Source organism: Pleurodeles waltl, chromosome 5 (assembly GCF_031143425.1).
Source record: "Pleurodeles waltl isolate 20211129_DDA chromosome 5, aPleWal1.hap1.20221129, whole genome shotgun sequence".
NCBI lineage: Eukaryota > Metazoa > Chordata > Amphibia > Caudata > Salamandridae > Pleurodeles > Pleurodeles waltl.
Window position 1 is genome coordinate 1710189312 of NC_090444.1, and position 20731 is coordinate 1710210042.

Sequence of the window (20731 nt, forward strand, 5' to 3'; positions counted from 1 at the left end):
GTTGCTTCTATTAGAAAAAGACAACATTTTACAATGTCTAAAGTAAAAAAAAAAATCCTGGACTGGTTATGCTGCTTGAGCAAGAAAACAAGTGATACGCCGAATTCCTGTTTGTCCTTCATATACATTTTTTTCTAAAAGGATTTGCTGTTTTTTATTAGGAGCACTTGATTCAATAAGTGCCCGAAATACATTAGTCACCAGTTTCTAACCCTGACTTTCTGACAAGGTTCACAAAAATGTAATTGTATATGTCTGAGTCATGAAAATAATAATTTACCCCCAACATAGGCCTATATTAATACTTTTTTTGCGCTGCATATGAGCCACGTTTTCTTTACGCATCGCCAACTTACAAAATACAATTATGGCCCTGATTTATACTTTTTGACGCAAACCTGTGTTAATGCAGGTTTGCGTCAAAAAGTATACCGCCAGCTAACGCCATTCCTAGACACCAGCCGGGCATCATATTTAAGGATTGACGCTAGCCAGAGCTAAGGCCCGGTTAGCGTCAAAATAAATTATGCTAACCATGTAGGGGCGGCGTAGAGAAGACTAGAGGTTGTGCGTTGAAGAATGGTGCTAATCAGGTCAGGGTAAAAAAAATTACTCTAACCTGACTAGCGTCATTTCTTTGACGTACAACCCCCATGTACATGACTCCTGTCTTAGCAAAGACAGGAGTCATGCCCCCGTGCCCAAAGGCCATGCCCAGGGGACTGCTGTCCCCTGGGCATGGCCATTTGGCACAGTGCCATGTAGGGGGGCCCATGTTAATTTTAGTTTGTGTAGCAAAACTTTTATTTTTTTCGTAAAACAAATGTAAATTAATTATGTACATGTCTTTTAGCCCTTTAGATACATATTAAACAAATACATATTTTACTGTAGGTGGGATATTTTACATTAACGTTTTTAGTTATACATTAAGTAAATATATTTAAATTAATTCATGTGTTAATACATCTTTAAAATAATAGAGCCGTAACATTGTATTTATTTGATCTAGGATTAAAAACTATTTAGAACTGTATTTCACATAATATGTAACATTAAAATATGTTTGCATGGTTTAATAAACGTTTTTTAAATTTTCCCTATGCTTTACTATGGAGAGGTCTCTGTCCCAATGGTGATTACCTCAATCAGTGTTTGTAAAGTTACTAGTAATAACACTCATGCATATACTTCTTCCTCCTGGTTTCAGGGGTAGTGGGGACATGTAAGTCTAAATTTACAATGGTGAACAGGGCCACATAAAGTTAATCTTTGCACTTCTATTATTATGCATTTCATTTGATTTTTCCATCCTCCCTCTTCCATGTAAATAATTATTCACCTAAAGTAGTTGAGTGTGTACCTTGATGAGCTACAATATGAAAATAAATAAAAATGTTCTGTTACCCCCCCCAACATGACCATGCATTGATTCCCCCTTTCCTTAGTGACAGAACCCCTTATATGAGTAACAAGAGGAATAGTGATGCAAGGACAGAATGAGGGTTGACCAGCCTGCAGCGAACCATGGGCTAAGGCAGGAGCAGGAGTCAAGACGTGTGACATAGTTTCAGCCTATGCAGAGTCCTGAACAAAAATCCTTTGATCTTTCATGTTATCATGAGTCTTCAGGACCTGAGACACAGACGCTCCTAATGTACTTAACCCGTCTAAAAATTGGAGAAAGCCTCACGGTCAATATGTGCTGTAACTTACCAAAAATAAAATTCCAATCCAGGTTGGGTGCAGGATCTGAGACGCCAGTGATGGATATTGTAGCTGAACTGGGCGGTTAAAATAGAACAAGCATGCTGTCAATGGCACTATGCACCTAAGCTCCCTAATAGCTCTACGGGCCCTGTGCTGGCCTGCTTTCTTGGCTTTCTTTGTTTTCTTGTTACAGCGACCACCCTCACTGGCATCTAGTGGATCAAGATTTGGCATTACATTAGCTAGAGAAGATGGAGTCTGTGATTTCTCAGGCGGGGGCCTGCATGGTGCTGGAGAAGCCTTTTCATCCCGAGCCTCTAAGTGACCCTAGATGTCCCTGCGGAGACTCTCCCATCTCCAGCGATAAGCAATGTTCTCTATAAATAACCTCCCACAGCTCATACCAGGAAAGAGTCTATGGTAGTGCCATGTGGGTTTTTAGGAGTAGTTTCTTTATCCCTTTGCAATTTACACTTTTCCATTTTTGTACACCCAAAGCCCTGGGGCCACAAACCCAAATCTTGACCCCAATGAGAAAAATACTCACTGCAGTCTGATGGGGAACAAAAATCAAAAGTGGTGGCCCAGCCTTGCCTCTTCTGGGTGATGACAGGTGAAAGATGGGCCCGCCATTGGCCCATGTGCATCCCATGGAGTGGCCAAGTATGTGGTGACTTGAAGTACTGGGAGAGAGCACAACTCCTCCACATCTTTTGTTGGTGCCTCCTGGCACGATTTTCACTGGGGCTTGGAGCCCCTCAAAACTGCCACTAACAGTCTGCAGAGTCCTGTGTAATGGGCATGGATGCGGTGCTTTGAAGCACTAGGAGATAGGGCAGTGACCCCTTCCCTTCTTTAATTGGCACCTCCTGGCATGTGTATCACTACGACTTGGAGTCCCCAAAACTGCTGCCAGCAGTCTGCAGAGTCCTGCCCAGTGGGTGTGGATGCGGTGCTTTGAAGTGATGGGGGAGTGGGTGACTTCTCCCCTCCTTCATTGGTGCCTCCATGTGCATGTCACTGGGCCTTGAGGTCCCCCAAAACTGCCACCAACAGTCTGCAGAGTCTGCCTCACATTTGTCAGATTTGGCCTCTGTTTTCGCACCCTACTGGTTGATTTTCTCAATCTTTCTCTGGTGCAGCACCAAGGCTCTAGAACAACATCACGCTCCTTTCGGAACAACAACCTCTTCAACTTATAAAGCTTGAGCTCGACCCTGTGGGAAGTAATTCAGAAGAGGTTGGGTCATCAACCTAGGTTTGAGGTGCAACATGTAGAGAGCTTGAGACCTTCGGTGAATGGAAATGATGTAGAGCTTTTCCTATAAGGTTCGAGAGTCTGCACATTCTGTGCTGGGACTAACACTCCCTCGGCATTTGTCACTAGTCTATCATTCAGAACACAAGAGAAACAGTGCTCATTGCGTAAGCCACAGAGCCATAGAGCAACAAGCCCACACACGAGTATTAGTGGTGGGAATGGTAAAAACCCCACAGATAGATTACATGTCAAAGTGCTTGTGCGCTTGACCTAAAAAGGGTGGCTAGAAAGGGTTATGAAAACAGAGAGAGTGAGCAGCACCAATAGAGATGTGCATGGCCTTCAACCTTGTCATGATACTGTCAATAGAAATCACCAAGGTTGATACATGAATCCTGAAGTAAATGCCACAGCAGCAAGGAAACATCCTTTCCAAGCAATTCATTTTCACCATAAAATCAGCATCAAAATGGTGTCCCTGAATTAGCCTAAATTATCATTCAAATATCAGCCTTAAACAATATGGAAATGTTCTAATTTTTTTCCAAAATATCAACCTATCTCTTTCAATGATCATTTGTCCCCATCCAAAAACACTAGCTTGCTAGTTGCAGCTTGTGGGAGGGAAAAGGAGCATGGTGGCGCGGTGCATGGTTGGGGAACAAAAAAAAAAAGAAAAGTACCTTTCTTGCCGTGCCACGCCGCAACGGTCCTCGGTCCTCAACTGCAGTGAAGGCACAGGCTCCCAGCCTGCTCTACGTCCAATCCTAATGCTTCTTTCATGCTGCTGGATGCATCAAAGCAGCATTATGATTGGTCGTAGCACCCTGCCAGGGCTCTCAGAGGCAGAGTGAAAGTCTCTGCCTGCTGTCTCCATCTAAGCAATGCACTGCCTGCGTTGTGGGGTTGGAGAGAGCCCAGTGTGCATGTGTGTTTGGCAGGCCCAAGACAGTGGGCCAAACATTCATGTGCATGGAGGGGAGTGCTGTGCACTCCCCCTCCGAGCTCGTCACAACCCATGGCCCAGCCCCCTCTTACATGAAAACGATAATAAACAGCTTATTATCATTTTCTTGTAAATGTTTTGCAGCTGCTGCACAGCAGCTACTGGCGGGGAGCAACGCTCCTTCACCATAGCAGAGGAGCCGCCCCTGTTATTTGCCATTTGTATTTTTCGTATTTTTAAAATACAACCATTATGCGTTATTACCACCAATATTTTTGTTAAATTATTAATTATCTCAACAAAGATGAGAATTTAGTTTTTAGTAAATACTTACATGGTTACCAGTACTTGCATTTAATTTGTAGTAAAAACGAAATATTTCTAGCTTGTCATGTTTTGAATATACAGTTATTCTGTCTCCAAATTACATAAGTGGAATATATTTACATTTGGAACGAAATAGTTGCCAATCTCATGCCCAGATATTCCACTGTGCATTAGTCAATGCACTCAATATTAGGAGTTCTCAGTATTATCACATACTTTAAGATATAAAATATTGTCTCTGATATATGTTCTTCTACAGAATTTTCTTCTCGTGCACCCACATCTACTAAATTATTTAGTACACTTACAAATCAAAGCAAGAGAAGCATGTATGTAAACATTTCTTTATAAAGCATACTTTTTTAACTTTGTGCTTTTATTATATGCAATGCTGTTCAGAGTTTGAAATATAGAATGCCCAATCAGGTAGGTGAAGACAAAGAATAGTTTGTTAGGAAAAATGCAATTATGCACCTTGCCTTAATTATAATAAAAATGGGACTATTTGCTTAACAGACTGCAATATCAAACTTTAGCTGAACCCTTAAAAAAGAATGTTGTGGAAAAATGTCAGAGGATGTCTGTAGTGTTTCTTTTTTATTACTATCCTTATTGATCTTAGACACAGGCAACAATCAAAACGGCAACATTTGCATTTAACCATTTTCACTCAGCTGCTCATTAAGATCAAATGACAATCAAAACAACAGTGGAGTCTCAGTGAGCTAGAGATGACATGGCTCGGTCGGAGTGCGCAGTCAATTGACAAAGAAAAGAGAGCCCCTGCACCGGTGCTTTCACAGCAAACAAGAACTCAGAAATAGGCTCGGGGGTGGGGGAGCCGGGGTGGGCACCCAAAGACAACTGCCCGAAAGCACCAAGGCAAACCCTTGTGACACTGGGAAGGAGACTTACAGACCTGTGCGACCAAGTCTCTCATTCAGAGACGGGCACGACTCCCAGGACTCCCCAAACAACCTACATTGCCCTACCTCCACCCCCACAGTAGCAAGGGAGCCCCAACAAATTACCTGTAAGTCCAAAAATAGATGTGAAGCCCGCTTAGGGGCACAGTGTAAGTCTCCTGTACCCCATGACAACCTAGTATGTGCATTGTAGGAAAAGAATTAAGGAATGCAGGTAGCGCTCAAGGTGGACGTGTGCCATTCCGGTCCAGGTTGGTAATGTAAATGACCCAGCTCCAACCTCCAGCAGTCCCTCCCATGCATGTGCGCCACTGCGAGGACATCCAGCTTGGCCTTTGCCCAGTACAGCAATGCAGAAATCCAGCAGTGTATGTCCGGGGTTGCATGCACTTTCCAGGACGTCACTATCTGCTGTTTAAAGAAAACAAAAGTTAAGTCATTAAACCTGTGTAAATATTGATCCCCTGTAGCCTTGGGATAAAGCCTAACAGGTGAGGGCAGGGGCAAGTGCTCCACTACTGCGACAGTTATGCTTGTGACCTCACCCCAGGCCCTCTGTACAACCAGGCACTCCCAGACCTTATGATAAAAACCCACTTCAGGTGTCCTACATCTAGGACATGAAACATGACACCACAGGAAACATGCACCAACATACTGAGGGGTGAGGTAGGCTTGATGCAAGTAATTAAATTGCATGTACCGGAAACGTGGTTTGCGCAAAACCTCTTTGACATACTGGAGAGACCTGAACCAGAGCTTATCTGTGAGCAGTGTTGGGAGATTAGCCACCTGTCTGGCTTTAGCCCTTTCACCTGGTGGTCTTTGGGACAAGCACAATGTGATTTAAGTGGTTGTATTAATTTTCCGTATGCTACTGTGGTACAGGATGGAATGGGGTATCAGTGATTGGGGCGGGCTTACTCTTCCTAATTCCCAGACATTAAGCACATGCTTTACAGCATGTTATGTCAGAAAATTACCCACTGAAACCCCATACATGTCCACTATCTTCTGAAAGGGCACTAGTACCCTCTCCTGGAATATGTCACACAGTTGGTCAGTCTCCGCCCATCTCCAAGACGCCAAGTCATAATTATGGGCTACCTGTGCGAACGCTGGCATATGCTATATAGGGGTCAGTGCTGAGTCTGGAGGATGAAGGCCCTTGCCATGTACGTAAATGTGCCAACACTACTGAGCTACCCCTATCTGATGTGTCTCACATGTCAGGTGGGTCCTAGGATCTGCCAACCATGCAGAGACATGCACATCCCCCCAGGAGCCTTCAGACAACTGTCCTCTCAGGGCAGCTGACTGTGCCCAGCCACCGCAGATGCCACTGCAGTTGCACTGCCACATAGTACCATTCATAATGGAGCCATGGTGGGTTAAGCATATTGAAGATTGCTACTCAATCAGTGGGAATAGTGACAAAGACAACTGAAATGGATGGGAATTATGGATCAAACACAAGGCCTTGTTCTTATTAGCCTCCAATAAATCTCTGTCTGAGTGTTATATCTGGACACCCAGGATTTTAAAGGTGTTGTGGTGCCACTCAAAGCGGAAACTTGGCAGGGCCCTCCTATCAGGTTCAGAGAGCGGGGGAATAGGCATGACTTAGCCCAGTTTACCTTTTTTCCCCAACATGCCGCCCAACTCCCTGAGGGTCTCTATCAGGCCTGGGAGTGAGGGCGAAGCCTCATCATAAACAAGGGCATAGTCAGTTCATAGTGAGACAATGTGATATTTGTTATCAATAGACTGACTGCTGCACACTTTGGCTCAGGTTACAGGCCATGGGCATCATGGGCAGCAGAAATATTACTTGAGAAAGGGGGCAGTGTAGGAGGCTGGACTGGCTTGTAGTGAGTACCAAGGGGTACTTGCACCTTGCACCAGGCCCAGTTATCCCTTATTAGTGTATAGGGTGTCTAGCAGCTTAGGCTGATAGATAATGGTAGCTTAGCAGAGCAGCTTAGGCTGAACTAGGAGACGTGTGAAGCTACTACAGTACCACTTAGTGTCATATGCACAATATCATAAGAAAACACAATACACAGTTATACTAAAAATAAAGGTACTTTATTTTTATGACAATATGCCAAAGTATCTTAGAGTGTACCCTCAGTGAGAGGATAGAAAATATACACAAGATATATATACACAATAGCAAAAATATGCAGTATAGTCTTAGAAAACAGTGCAAACAATGTATAGTTACAATAGGATGCAATGGGGAAACATAGGGATAGGGGCAACACAAACCATATACTCCAAAAGTGGAATGCGAACCACGAATGGACCCCAAACCTATGTGACCTTGTAGAGGGTCGCTGGGACTATTAGAAAATAGTGAGAGTTAGAAAAATAACCCTCCCCAAGACCCTGAAAAGTGAGTGCAAAGTGCACTAAAGTTCCCCTAAGGACAAAGAAGTCGTGTTAGAGGAATAATGCAGGAAAGACACAAACCAGCAATGCAACAACTGTGGATTTCCAATCTAGGGTACCTGTGGAACAAGGGGACCAAGTCCAAAAGTCACAAGCAAGTCGGAGATGGGCAAATGCCCAGGAAATGCCAGCTGCGGGTGCAAAGAAGCTTCTACTGGATAGAAGAAGCTGAGGTTTCTGCAGGAACGAAAAGGGCTAGAGACTTCCCCTTTGGTGGACGGATCCCTCCCGCCGTGGAGAGTCGTGCAGATGTGTTTTCCCGCCGAAAGAACGCCAACAAGCCTTGCTAGCTGCAAATTGTGCGGTTAGCGTTTTTGGACGCTGCTGTGGCCCTGGAGGGACCAGGAGGTCGCAAATTGGACCAGGAGAGAGAGGGGACGTCGAGCAAGACAAGGAGCCCTCTCTGAAACAGATAGCACCCGGAGAAGTGCCAGAAACAGGCACTACGAGGATGCGTGAAACGGTGCTCGCCGAAGTTGCACAAAGGAGTCCCACGTCGCCGGAGACCAACTTAGAAAGTCGTGCAATGCAGGTTAGAGTGCCGTGTACCCAGGCTTGGCTGTGCACAAAGGATTTCCGCCGGAAGTGCACAGGGGCCGGAGTAGCTGCAAAGTCGCGGTTTCCAGCAATGCAGCCCAGCGAGGTGAGGCAAGGACTTACCTCCACCAAACTTGGACTGAAGAGTCACTGGACTGTGGGGGTCTCTTGGACAGAGTCGCTGGATTCGAGGGACCTCGCTCGTCATGCTGAGATGAGACCCAAGGGACCGGTAATGCAGCTTTTTGGTGCCTGCGGTTGCAGGGGGAAGATTCCGTCGACCCACGGGAGATTTCTTCGGAGCTTCTGGTGCAGAGAGGAGGCAGGCTACCCCCACAGCATGCACAAGCAGGAAAACAGTCGAGAAGGTGGCAGGATCAGCGTTACAGAGTTGCAGTAGTCGTCTTTGCTACTATGTTGCAGGTTTGCAGGCTTCCAGCGCGGTCAGCAGTCGATTCCTTATCAGAAGGTGAAGAGAGAGATGCAGAGGAACTCGGATGAGCTCTTGCATTCGTTATCTGAAGTTTCCCCAGAGACAGAGACCCTAAATAGCCAGAAAAGAGGGTTTTGCTACCTAGGAGAGAGGATAGGCTACTAACACCTGAAGGAGCCTATCAGCAGGAGTCTCATCGTCACCTGGTGGCACTGGCCACTCAGAGCAGTCCAGTGTGCCAGCAGCACCTCTGTTTCCAAGATGGCAGAGGTCTGGAGCACACTGGAGGAGCTCTGGACACCTCCCAGGGGAGGTGCAGGTCAGGGGAGTGGTCACTCCCCTTTCCTTTGTCCAGTTTCGCGCCAGAGCAGGGGCTAAGGGGTCCCTGAACCGGTGTAGACTGGCTTATGCAGAATTGGGCACCTCTGTGCCCAACAAAGCATTTCCAGAGGATGGGGGAGGCTACTCCTCCCCTGCCTTCACACCATTTTCCAAAGGGAGAGGGTGTCACACCCTCTCTCAGAGGAAGTTCTTTGTTCTGCCATCCTGGGCCAGGCCTGGCTGGACCCCAGGAGGGCAGCTGCCTGTCTGAGGGGTTGGCAGCAGCAGCAGCTGCAGTGAAACCCCAGGAAGGGCTGTTTGGCAGTACCAGGGTCTGTGCTACAGACCACTGGGATCATGGGATTGTGCCAACTATGCCAGGATGGCATAGAGGGGGAAATTCCATGATCATAGACATGTTACATGGCCATATTCGGAGTTACCATTGTGAAGCTACATATAGGTAGTGACCTATATGTAGTGCACGCGTGTAATGGTGTCCCCGCACTCACAAAGTTCAGGGAATTGGCTCTGAACAATGTGGGGGCACCTTGGCTAGTGCCAGGGTGCCCACACACTAAGTAACTTTGCACCTAACCTTTACCAGGTAAAGGTTAGACATATAGGTGACTTATAAGTTACTTAAGTGCAGTGTAAAATGGCTGTGAAATAACGTGGACGTTATTTCACTCAGGCTGCAGTGGCAGGCCTGTGTAAGAATTGTCAGAGCTCCCTATGGGTGGCAAAAGAAATGCTGCAGCCCATAGGGATCTCCTGGAACCCCAATACCCTGGGTACCTCAGTACCATATACTAGGGAATTATAAGGGTGTTCCAGTAAGCCAATGTAAATTGGTAAAAATGGTCACTAGCCTGTTAGTGACAATTTGGAAAGAAATGAGAGAGCATAACCACTGAGGTTCTGATTAGCAGAGCCTCAGTGAGACAGTTAGTCACTACACAGGTAACACATTCAGGCACACTTATGAGCACTGGGGCCCTGGGTTACCAGGGTCCCAGTGACACATACAACTAAAACAACATATATACAGTGAAAAATGGGGGTAACATGCCAGGCAAGATGGTACTTTCCTACAGGCAGTCCTGCCGGGTGCCTCTCCAAATGTCAAAACTATCCGAGATCAGCTGACCCATCTTGACTCTCACTGTCAGGATGTTTTCCAGGGCATGAATCCAGCTGAGGTAGAACGGTCCAATGCCTGTGGCCTTCAATGTCACAAATAGGAAATCCCACCCCAGGGTGTCAAACTTCTTCTCTATATCAAGCTACAATGCTACCTGTTCCCAAGCTCCCCCTTATTAGCGGAGCAACTGGCATATTTTGAGGAAGGCATTGTGCCCAGATTGATTGTCATGTATGAGGGTTCCAACAGTAGGCAACAGCGTGTTTGCCGGAACCTTCCCCAATATTTCATAATCTAAGATTAAAAGTTAAAGCGGATGGTAGGAGTGGACGTCAAAGGGATCACAGCCCGGTTTGGGAACTACCTATACCAGCACCTCCCAGAGTGAGTCTTGATCTTGGCCCCTCCATCTGGCCTCATTAAACACCTCCAGTTGCTTCTGTAAAAGGTGTGCACTTAATTTGGTGTAGTATTCAATCGGGAGAACATCTGTCCCCAGCAGTTTATTCTTGGCAGTTTGAACAATTGCCATGCACATCTCCTCAAGTTGGAGGGGTTCATCCAGGTTTGCTTGTGGGAGTGGAGTCAATCAGGTTAGTGGGAGTCCTTGTATAAATCCTGAGTCCAAGCAGCAGGGGGGGCTTGTCCACAGCCCCATATATGAAGCAATAGTACTTGGTACATGCAGCATTTATGGCTGCCTATGTATTGACCACCCTTTCATCATCCAGCTTAATAGCACCAATGAGTGGGTAAGGCTGGTCCTTCTTAACGAGCCACAATAGGAGCCTGCCTGAGCGGTCCCCCTCCACAAAGATAAGGGCAGCGTCTGTAATCATGGAATTCTGTCCATGTTCATCTCCTCAATTGCCTGTGCATGTTACCTAGCCTCCTGTGTGGTGGAGGGGAGGCCCCTGTCCCCCATGTCTTCTACGCCACAGCCAATCATCAGCACCACTGTAGTCCAATTGGAGACCCACTTTAACTTTATCATGGAGTCACATCCAGGCATCCTCAGGTCAAAAAGTAAGAGGACTATTCATCCACCATCTTGAGCTTCACAGGGTAGAGCATAGCATACTTCAGGCCCAGCTCCCCAAGGCATTGTTTGACTGCAGTGTATAAAGTACAAACAAGCTGCAACTGAACAGTGAAGTTTGGGTATGCAGTGATGGTACTGCCCTCAAAGCGCCCAGGACCCTTTGTCTGAAACAGCTGCAATATCAGATCTCGATCCCTACAGTTAAGGAGTCTGGTGATTACAGGCAGCAGGTGGACTCCTTGCAGGTGGTGCACCCATGCCACAGAGAAGAATTTGCAAAAAGAACAGAAGATGGACGGAATGCCACCCCAGTTTGGACCTAGCCATATGCAAATCAGTCTTGACCCTGCTGTCCATGGGAACAGTCTAGCCCAAACTGCCAAGTCAGGTCTTCTCTGGACCAGAAACAAGCATTATGGGACCGGTTTTGAAGTATCAGCCCTCATCAGCCAGCCTAGCTTGAACCCAGTGGCACAGTGAGCATGGGACCCACAATTGGGCATACCTTTCCAGCTCAGGGTGACAAAAGCAGAAAGAATAGATGATGGATGGAATGCTGAAGAATGCAAACATTCACTTCCAGTCACATAGATCTGGGTTCAATCCACATGGCCCGGTTGATGAGGGGTCTGTCCCGATTTTCCCACTTTTTGGTTGCAGATTCTTAAATCAATGTATTTGATCCGAGATAAATAGATTCCCCCATCCTTTCCACTCCGGCTTTTTTCCTGTCAAGGCAGTGTTTGTTATGAAATATATCTGGGAATACTGTTGAGTGCCAGAACAGAATATAGGTGGTCATTACAACCCTGGCGGACGGTGTTAAAGCGGCAGTAAAACCGCCAACAGGCCGCCGGTAAAAATGTTGGAATTACGACCGTGGCGGAAACCGCCAACAAAGACAGCCACTTTAACACTCTGACCGCCATGGCGGTACAAACCATCAGCCCGGCGGTCACCGCCAACAGACAGGCGGAGGACAATGTACCGCCCACACTATTATGACAGGCCAATCAGCCACCTTTTCCGGGGCGGATTCACCGCGGATAAAAACACGGCGGAAACAGGCATTTCGAAGGGAAAATGCTCACCTCTACACACTCCATGAGGAACGACCACACCATGGAGCCGGAACTCCATATTCTTTCTGCACTAGTCTTCCTGCTCCTGTACCAGGAGCACCAATGCCGGTGGCGAAGACCACGGTGAGTACTGCACCTACGACATAGGGGAGGGGGAGGCAAAAAACAGGGACACACACATGCAACACCCCAACCCCCACCCTCACCCACTACAAAACACACACCAATGCATATCCAAACATTACAGTACCACCCCCCAACCCCCCCGGAAGAATGTAAAGATAAAAGGAAATGAGTGTAACCATTGTAATATATCAAAATAGAGTAAGCAAATATATACATATATACTCTATTAACAAAATATACACCACGAATAGTAGTCCAGGTATTGCACCATTCATAGTCCGTGGACCACTGGGCCCAAAATTCATGGGTGATGCCCACACAAGATACTCGAACATGATGGAGAGAACACTGCAGGGGCATCAGATAGAAATACAACAGGCACCTCAGGGGGAAGGGAAGGGGGGGGCACCTCAGCCGGATGAGTGCACGACGCCAGATCCACGAGGGGGCTCCATGCCCATTGATGTATCCTGGGGAGTGCAAAGCCACAGTCTCTCAAGTCTCTCCAGTGGGTGGTTTGCCCACTGTACCATCCTGGGCAGTGCGAAGCCACAGTCTCTCAAGTCTATACAGTTGGTGGTTTGCCCACTGTACCATCCTGGGGAGTGCAAAGCCACAGTCTCTCAAGTCTCTAAAGTGGGTGGGTTGCCCACTACTGTATCCTGGGGAGTGCAAAGCCACAGTCTCTCAAGTCTGTCCAGTGTGTGGTTTGCCCACTGCTGTATCCTGGGGAGTGCAAAGCCACAGTCTCTCAAGTCTCTCCAGTGGGTGGTGTGCCCACGGCTGTATCCTGGGGAGTGCAAAGCCACAGTCTCTCAAGTCTCTCCAGTGGGTGGTTTGCCCACTGTACCATCCTGGGCAGTGCAAAGCCACAGTCTCACAAGTCTCTCCAGTGGGTGGTTTGCCCACTGTACCTTCCTGGGGAGTGCAAAGCCACAGTCTCTCAAGTCTCTCCAGTGGGTGGTTTGCCCACTGTCCCATCCTGGGTAGTGCAAAGCCACCGTCTCTCAAGTCTATACAGTTGGTGGTTTGCCCACTGCTGTGTCCTGGGGAGTGCAAAGCCACAGTCTCTCAAGTCTCTACAGTGGGTGGTTTGCCCACTGCTGTATCCTGGGGAATGCAAAGCCACAGTCTCTCAAGTGGATAACAGTCTCCACTGGTTCTGGAGGGGGACTGGTGCCCAGAGTGCTTCATCTTGCCAAGGACAGACAGAGTGGATGCAAGTCTCCACTGGTTCAGGAGGGGGACTGGTTCCCAGAGTGCTTCATCCTGCCAAGGACAGACGGAGTGGATGCAGGTCTCCACTGATTCTGGAGGGGGAATGGTGCCCAGAGTGCTTCATCCTGTGCAGGACAGACGGAGTGGATGCAAGTCTCCCCTGGTTCTGGAGGGGGACTGGTGCCCAGAGTGCTTCATCCTGTGCAGGACAGACGGAGTGGATGCAAGTCTCCACTGGTTCTGGAGGGGGACTGGTGCCCAGAGTGCTTCATCCTGCCAAGGACAGACGGAGTGGATGCTGTCTCCACTGGTTTTGGAGGGGGACTAGTGCCCAGATTGCATCACTCATCCTGTGACGGTCCCTCTTGCGTCACTGCCCCTGCCGCTCATGGGCTAGCAGTGCTTAAGTTGGCAATGCTTGCCCTGTTCAGCGGTGCTTGAGTTGGCGGTCCTTGCCCTGTTCAGCGGTCCTTGCCCTGTTCAGCGGTGCTTGCCTTGGCGGTCCTTGCCCTGGTCAGCGGTGCTTGCCCTGTTCAGCGGTGCTTGCCTTGGCAGCCCTTGCCCTGTTCAGCGGTGCTTGCCTTGGCGGTCCTTGCCCTGTTCAGCAGTGCTTGCCCTGTTCAGTGGTGCTTGAGTTGGCGGTCCTTGCCCTGTTCAGCGGTGCTTTACTTGGCGGTCTTTGCCCTGTTCAGCGGTGCTTGCCTTGGCGGTCCTTGCCCTGTTCAGCGGTGCTTGCCCTGTTCAGCGGTGCTTGAGTTGGCGGTCCTTGCCCTGTTCAGCGGTGCTTGCCTTGGCGGTCCTTGCCCTGTTCAGCGGTGCTTTACTTGGCGGTCCTTGCCCTGTTCAGCGGTGCTTGCCTTGGCGGTCCTTGCCCTGCTCAGCGGTGCTTTCCCTGTTCAGCGGTGCTTGAGTTGGCGGTCCTTGCCCTGTTCAGCAGTTCTTGCCCTGTTCAGTGGTGCTTGCCCTGTTCAGCGGTGCTTGCCTTGGCGGTCCTTGCCCTGATCAGCGGTGCTTGCCTTGGCGGTCCTTGCCCTGTTCAGCGGTGCTTTACTTGGCGGTCCTTGCCCTGTTCAGCGGTGCTTACCTTGGCGGCCCTTGCCCTGTTCAGCGGTCCTTGCCCTGTTCAACGGTGCTTGCCTTGGCGGTCCTTGCCTTGTTCAGCGGTGCTTTACTTGGCGGTCCTTGCCCTGTTCAGCGGTGCTTGCCTTGGCGGTCCTTGACCTGTTCAGCGGTGCTTGAGTTGGCGGTCCTTGCCCTGTTCAGCGGTCCTTGCCCTGTTCAGCGGTGCTTGCCTTGGCGGTCCTTGCCCTGTTCAGCGGTGCTTGAGTTGGCGGTCCTTCATTGCCCAGCTGGGCTGGGGCTGGCGGTCCTTCATTGCCCAGCTGGGCTGTGGCTGGCGGGGCCCTCCTGGGCAGCTGGGCTGTGGCTGGCGGGGCCCTCCTGGGCAGCTGGGCTGTGGCTGGTGGGGCACTCCTAGGCAGCTGGGCTGTGGCTGTCGGGGCCCTCCTGGACAGCAACGATGGGGCTGGCGTTGGCGTCCTTGGCAGCGACGATGGGGCTGGCAGTGGCGTCCTGGGCAGCGACAATGGGGCTGGTGGTGGCGTCCTGGGCAGTGAAGATGGGGCTGGCGGTGGCCTCCTGCCCAGCGGAGATGATGGCGGTCTTCTCCGCCGTGCTGCTCCTCCTAGACTTTGCGGGTTTCTTCTGCCCCTTCCCCACCTTGGGAGGAGTCACAGCTGAGTCCACACTCCCCCCAGGACCCCTGTGAGCGGCTTGGGTGGCTGGAGTCTTCCCCCTCTCCCGCGGGGCACTGGCCAACTTCTGGTGCTTCACAGGGGGGGAACTGGCTGTGCTCTGGCTTCGTGATACACTGGCTGGCCTGGTGGCCGGTGCACTCCACATACCTGTGACAACAGGCACCACTGGTCCCGGTGATTTTGTGGCTGAGGTGCTAGTACGGGACCTGTGCCTTGGACGGGGGGTGATGGGAAATAGGTTAAGGGCAGACATGAAAAGTTGTTTGGAGACACTGGGACGGGTAGCTGAAGGGGGTTTGGGAGTGGAGGAAGAGGAGGTGGTTGTAGGAGGTGTAACTACTTTTGTGGCTTTGGGTGCAGGTGCATGCGCTGGAGGCTGCCGTGAGGTGGATGTATGTTGGGTGGGTGTGTGCCCGCGTTTGTGTATCTTGGGAGGGGGCGTCACAGACACACTGGGAGAGGACACAGGGGACGTGTGTATGGTAGTGGGGGTGGTGACTGCACGTGAGCGGGGTGTGCTGGTGGGTGTGCTGGTGCGGGACATAGTGGCTGTAGTGGTAGTGCATGCAAGTGTGAGTGTAGACGAGACTGGGAGGGAGACAAGGAGGAGGGGGATACAGTGGAGGCAGTGGATGTTGATGTGTCTGTATGAGTGTGATGCTTGCGTGAGTGCCTGTGGGATGTGTGGTGCTTATGTTTGCCTGAGCTTCCCTTGTGTGGTGAGGTGTGTGCAGGCTGGTCTGATGGTGTGCTTGGGATAGGCAGAGGTACAAGGGATTGGGTCTGGGTAGAGGAAGTTGGAGGGGGGAGTCTAGACACAGGGACAATGGCTGCCATCAGTGCTGAGGACAGAGTTTGAAAGGTTCGATGAAGGGCAGCCTGACCCTGGATGGCATTCAAAATGGTAGCCTGCCCAACAGTGAGGGACCTGAGGAGGTCAATGGCCTCCTCACTGAGGGCAGCAGAGGTGACAGGGGCAGGGGCTGAGGTGCCTGGGGCGAAGGTGATGCCCACCCTCCTGGGTGAGCGGGCAGGGGGCACACGCTGAGGGGCTGCTGGGGGTGAAGTGCTGGTAGGGGGGGTGGCAGCTATACCTGTAGTAGTGGGGGGCACAGATGTTGCCACCACAACAAGGGAGCTCCCATCGGAGGACGAGTCCGTGTCGCTGGTTTCAGCACCTGTCACCGCCGTGGTGCTCCCCTCGCCCTCTGTCCCACTGGTGTATTCAGAGTCCGTAGTGTGGCCCTCCATGGCCATGTGGGATGCAGATCCCTCGTGCTCCGGTGCCACTGCTCCTCTGCCTGATGATGCTAATGCACACAATAACAGGGAGACCGCAAAAAAGGGGGTGGGACAGAAGAAAGACAGGTTGAGTGCATAGCTTACAGCTACAGTTGGCGGACAAGACAGACACAGCAGCCCCCTGCACTACCTCACGCTGTTGGGCTCTACAGTGCAATTCCTGGGAAATGGCCTACAAGGCTATGGACGACATCTGCACACATAGATGACACAGGTGCATGAATACCTGTACTTGGCACTCTACAGAGGTGGGGTGGGGGGCCACAGGGCCATGCCTTACGAAGGGGCCTAGCCTATGGAACTCGCCCTGGCCTAGGGAAACCCACAGCCCTCCTCCCCTACCCAGACCCCTCCACTGCACGCAAAGTCAGTGTACTCACCCCCTTGTGTCTGCTGTGATGCCCTCAAGCGCCCAGCTGAGCCTCTGCCGTCTTCTTGCTCCAGCGGCGAATGTCCTCCCATCTCTTCCGGCAGTCGGCGCTCCGTCTGTGGTGGACCCCCAGGGTCCGGACGTTCTTGGCTATGGCACGCCAAATACCCTTGTTCTGGTGGGCGCTGACCTACATGAAATGTACAGGGGAAGAAGAGAAGTCATTACCAACTGCGCCGTCAAAGTGAGTGTCCCCCATCCCTACCCTTGCCATGTGGCACATGCACCCACCGTCTTTCATGCACTCAGAACTCTGCCCCCTTCCTTCTTACAACCAGCCCGCTCCACACAGGCATAGCCCATACAACATGCCCCCTGTGTACTTACCTGTTGTTCTGGAGGACCGTAGAGTAGCGTGTACTGGTGGAGGACCCCGTCGACAAGCTTCTCTAGCTACTCCGATGTGAAGGCAGGGGCCCTTTCCCCAGATGCACGAGCCATTGTCTCTTCCAGACCGAGGTACAGCAGCACTTGCAGTGTAGGTCCTCTCCTGTCGAAGATCAGGTATCGAGTGATTCAACAGCTAGAAAATGACGATCACATCCGCGGCGGTCACGTCAGCGGCGGTGCGTACTATCACCGCCGGCAGACATTGTCACTGGCTCCTTGGACCCATAGGGTCCAATGTTAACCAATGCAGCATTGCGCCACGGTCTTCGACCACCTACCGCGACAGTGTACAACGCCAGCGCAGTTACCTCACATCCCATTGTCCCACTTTAGAGGTCAGGCAGCCGCCATTTCAGGGGCCCACATGGCCTAATTACCAACTGCGTCACACATACCTAGGCATACTCTCAACACATATATACAGGCCTTATTTTGTGTATGAATCGTGTTCTGTGTAGACAGTGGGTACATACCTCTGACTTGTTTGACTCTGTGGTCGCTGTTGTCCTTCATAGGCACCGTCCGCTGGGACATGTGAGGAGATGGCAGAATCCTCCGGTGTACTTACCGCTGGTGGACCTGTCGACAATGGAGGAAAGAAATCTGATAATCACCTACAGGTTTGACCGTGCCACAATCCAGGAACTGTGTACCCAGCTGGAGCCAGACCTGATGTCAGCAATCCACCATCCCACAGGAATCCCCCCTCAAGTGCAGGTGCTATCAGTGCTCCATTTCCTTGCAAGTGGGTCTTTTCAAACAACTGTGGCCATGGCATCAGTGATGTCCCAGCCTATGTTTTCCAACGTGTTGTCCAGAGTGTTGTCTGCCGTGCTGAAACACATGCGGAGCTACATTGTTTTCCCTCAGGTGGAGGATTTGCCTACAGTGAAAGGTGACTTCTATGCCCTTGGACATATCCCCAACATCATAGGTGCCATTGATGGGACCCATGTGGCTTTGGTCCCCCCCACAGGAGTGAACAGGTGTACAGGAACCGGAAGAGTTATCATTCCATGAATGTACAGATGATATGTTTGGCAGACCAGTACATCTCCCATGTGAATGCCATGTTCCGTGGCTCAGTGCATGACGCCTACATCATGCGGAATAGCAGCATCCCTTTTGTGATGGGTCAATTCCAGAGGCACCGTGTGTGGCTATTAGGTGACTCTGTTTACCCCAACCTGTCATGGCTACTGACCCCAGTGAGGAATCCCAGGACAAGGGCAGAGGAACGCTACAATGAGGCCCATGGGCGTACTAGGAGGGTGATAGAGCGGACCTTCGGCCTCCTGAAGGTCAGATTCCGCTGCCTCCATATGACAGGTGGATCCCTATTCTACTCACCAAAGAAGGTGTGCCATATCATTGTGGCCTACTGTATGCTTCATAACTTGGCTTTGCAACAAGAGGTGCCTTTTCTGCAGAAGGATGGTCCAGATGGCAGCTGTGGAGCCTGTGGACAGTGATGAGGAGGAAGCAGAGGAAGAAGACATTGACAACAGGGACTCAGTCATCCAGCAATATTTCCAATGAAACACAGGTGAGAATACATTCCTGCCTACTACAAGTACTTTTAAACTTCTACCTCTATCATGTCTGTCGATTTCACCCAGTGTATGGTCACTGAGTTGTCACTTTCCCTTACGGTTTCACAGGTGTGGGTCCCAACGTGTGTCATCTGCTGAGATTCCTCAGGGACTAGAGCTGTGTGACATAGGTATGTTGACATTACTATTTCCTGGAAATGTCACTGTAATTGCAAATACACTATTTCAAAATCACAGACAGACTCCAGATATTTTGGTGCTTTTGGTGTGTTTATTTACATACAAAATATTGGAGGGGGAAGTTAAATGGTGAGGGGTGATGGCGGAGGAGTGTCCATGGCAGAGTCCAGTCTATTTGTCTCATAGGTGCATTGCCTATATGTGCATAGGAAGTGGAGCTGGAGCAGTTTCAATATGGACAGGGTGACAAAGTGGGACAGTTGTTTGACAATCAGGGTGGTCTCATTTCTTGGCGGGGGTCTTGGCATCATGCTCTGTCTTGTTCCTGGATCTCAGGGACCGCTTGCGGGGTAGTTCTCCATCTTCAGGGGGTGGGGTGCTGGTGTGGTGGTCCTGTGGCGGTGCCGCCTGTCCACTAGCGCCGGCGGAGGTGGTGGGCAGTTCATCGTCCAGGCTAGTGTCCGGGGCCCCTTGGAGCGCCACAATGTCCCTCCTGGTGTTGAGTATTTCCTTCAGCACCCCTACGATGGTGCCCAGGGCGGAGCTGATGGTTCTGAGTTCCTCCCTGAACCCCAAATACTGTTCCTCCTGCATGCGCTGGGTCTCCTGAAATTTGTCCAGGACCGTTGCCATTGTCTCCTGGGAGTGGTGGTATGCTCCCATGATGGAGGAGAGGGCCTCGTGGAGAGTGGGTTCCCTTGGCCTGTCTGCCCCCTGTCGCACAGCTGCCCTCCCAGTTCCCCTGTGTTCCTGGGCCTCTGTCCCCTGGACCGTGTGCCCACTACCACTGCCCCAGGTCCCTGTTGGTGTTGGGGTGGTGGGTTATCCTGGGTTCCCTGTAGTGGTGGACACACAGCTGATTGACGTGTCCTGGGGACGGAGGTATGGGCCCGCTGGGTGGGTGCTGTGCTGGTGTTACCAGAGGGTGGAAAGTCTGCGGTGGCCTGTGCCTGTGTGAGGGGAACCGACTGTCCCGAGGTCCACGATGGTCCAGGCTGGTGATCTAGATCCAGTGGGACAGAGCTGCTGTCATCACTGTGGGCCTCTTCCGTGGGTGGGGTCGAGATGTCTGGACCCTCCTGTCCGGTGACATTGGGTAGTGGTCCTGCAGGGGTGTAAAAGCATGATTATTGCATCTGTGTGTGTCATGGTGTGCAATGGGTGGGTGAGCGTGTACCCCAGTGCTTGCATTCCTGTGTGGGGGCTTGTGTGATGATGGTTTAGGGGGTGTATGGGTATGTGCAGTGGACATGCTTTAGTGATGTGTGTCCATGTGTTGGTGTTGCATACAGGGCTTGGTGTTGGGATGTGTGGTTTGTGATATTGGTACACTTGTGAGGAGTTGGAGTGATAGGGGAGGGGGCAAGGGTGGGGGTATGTGATAGCATGCAGGTAGGGTGGGGGATATGATAGTTAAAGGTTTAACTTACCGGAGTCCATTCCTCCACTGACTTCTGCGAGGCCCTCAGGATGCAGAATGGCCAAGACCTGCTCCTCCCATGTTGTTAGTTGTGGGTGAGGAGGTGGGGGTCCGCCGCCAGTCCGCTGAACCACCTGGTGGTGTCTTGAGACCACGGAACGCACCTTCCCCC

At 50.6% G+C, this 20731-nt stretch overlaps 1 protein-coding gene across 5 annotated transcripts in view; it reads left to right on the forward strand.

Moving 5' to 3' along the window:
* LOC138296693 (adhesion G protein-coupled receptor F5-like) overlaps window positions 1–20731 on the forward strand; it is a 912996-nt gene that overhangs the window by 799126 nt on the left and 93139 nt on the right. The gene's annotated exons all lie outside the window — the stretch shown is intronic.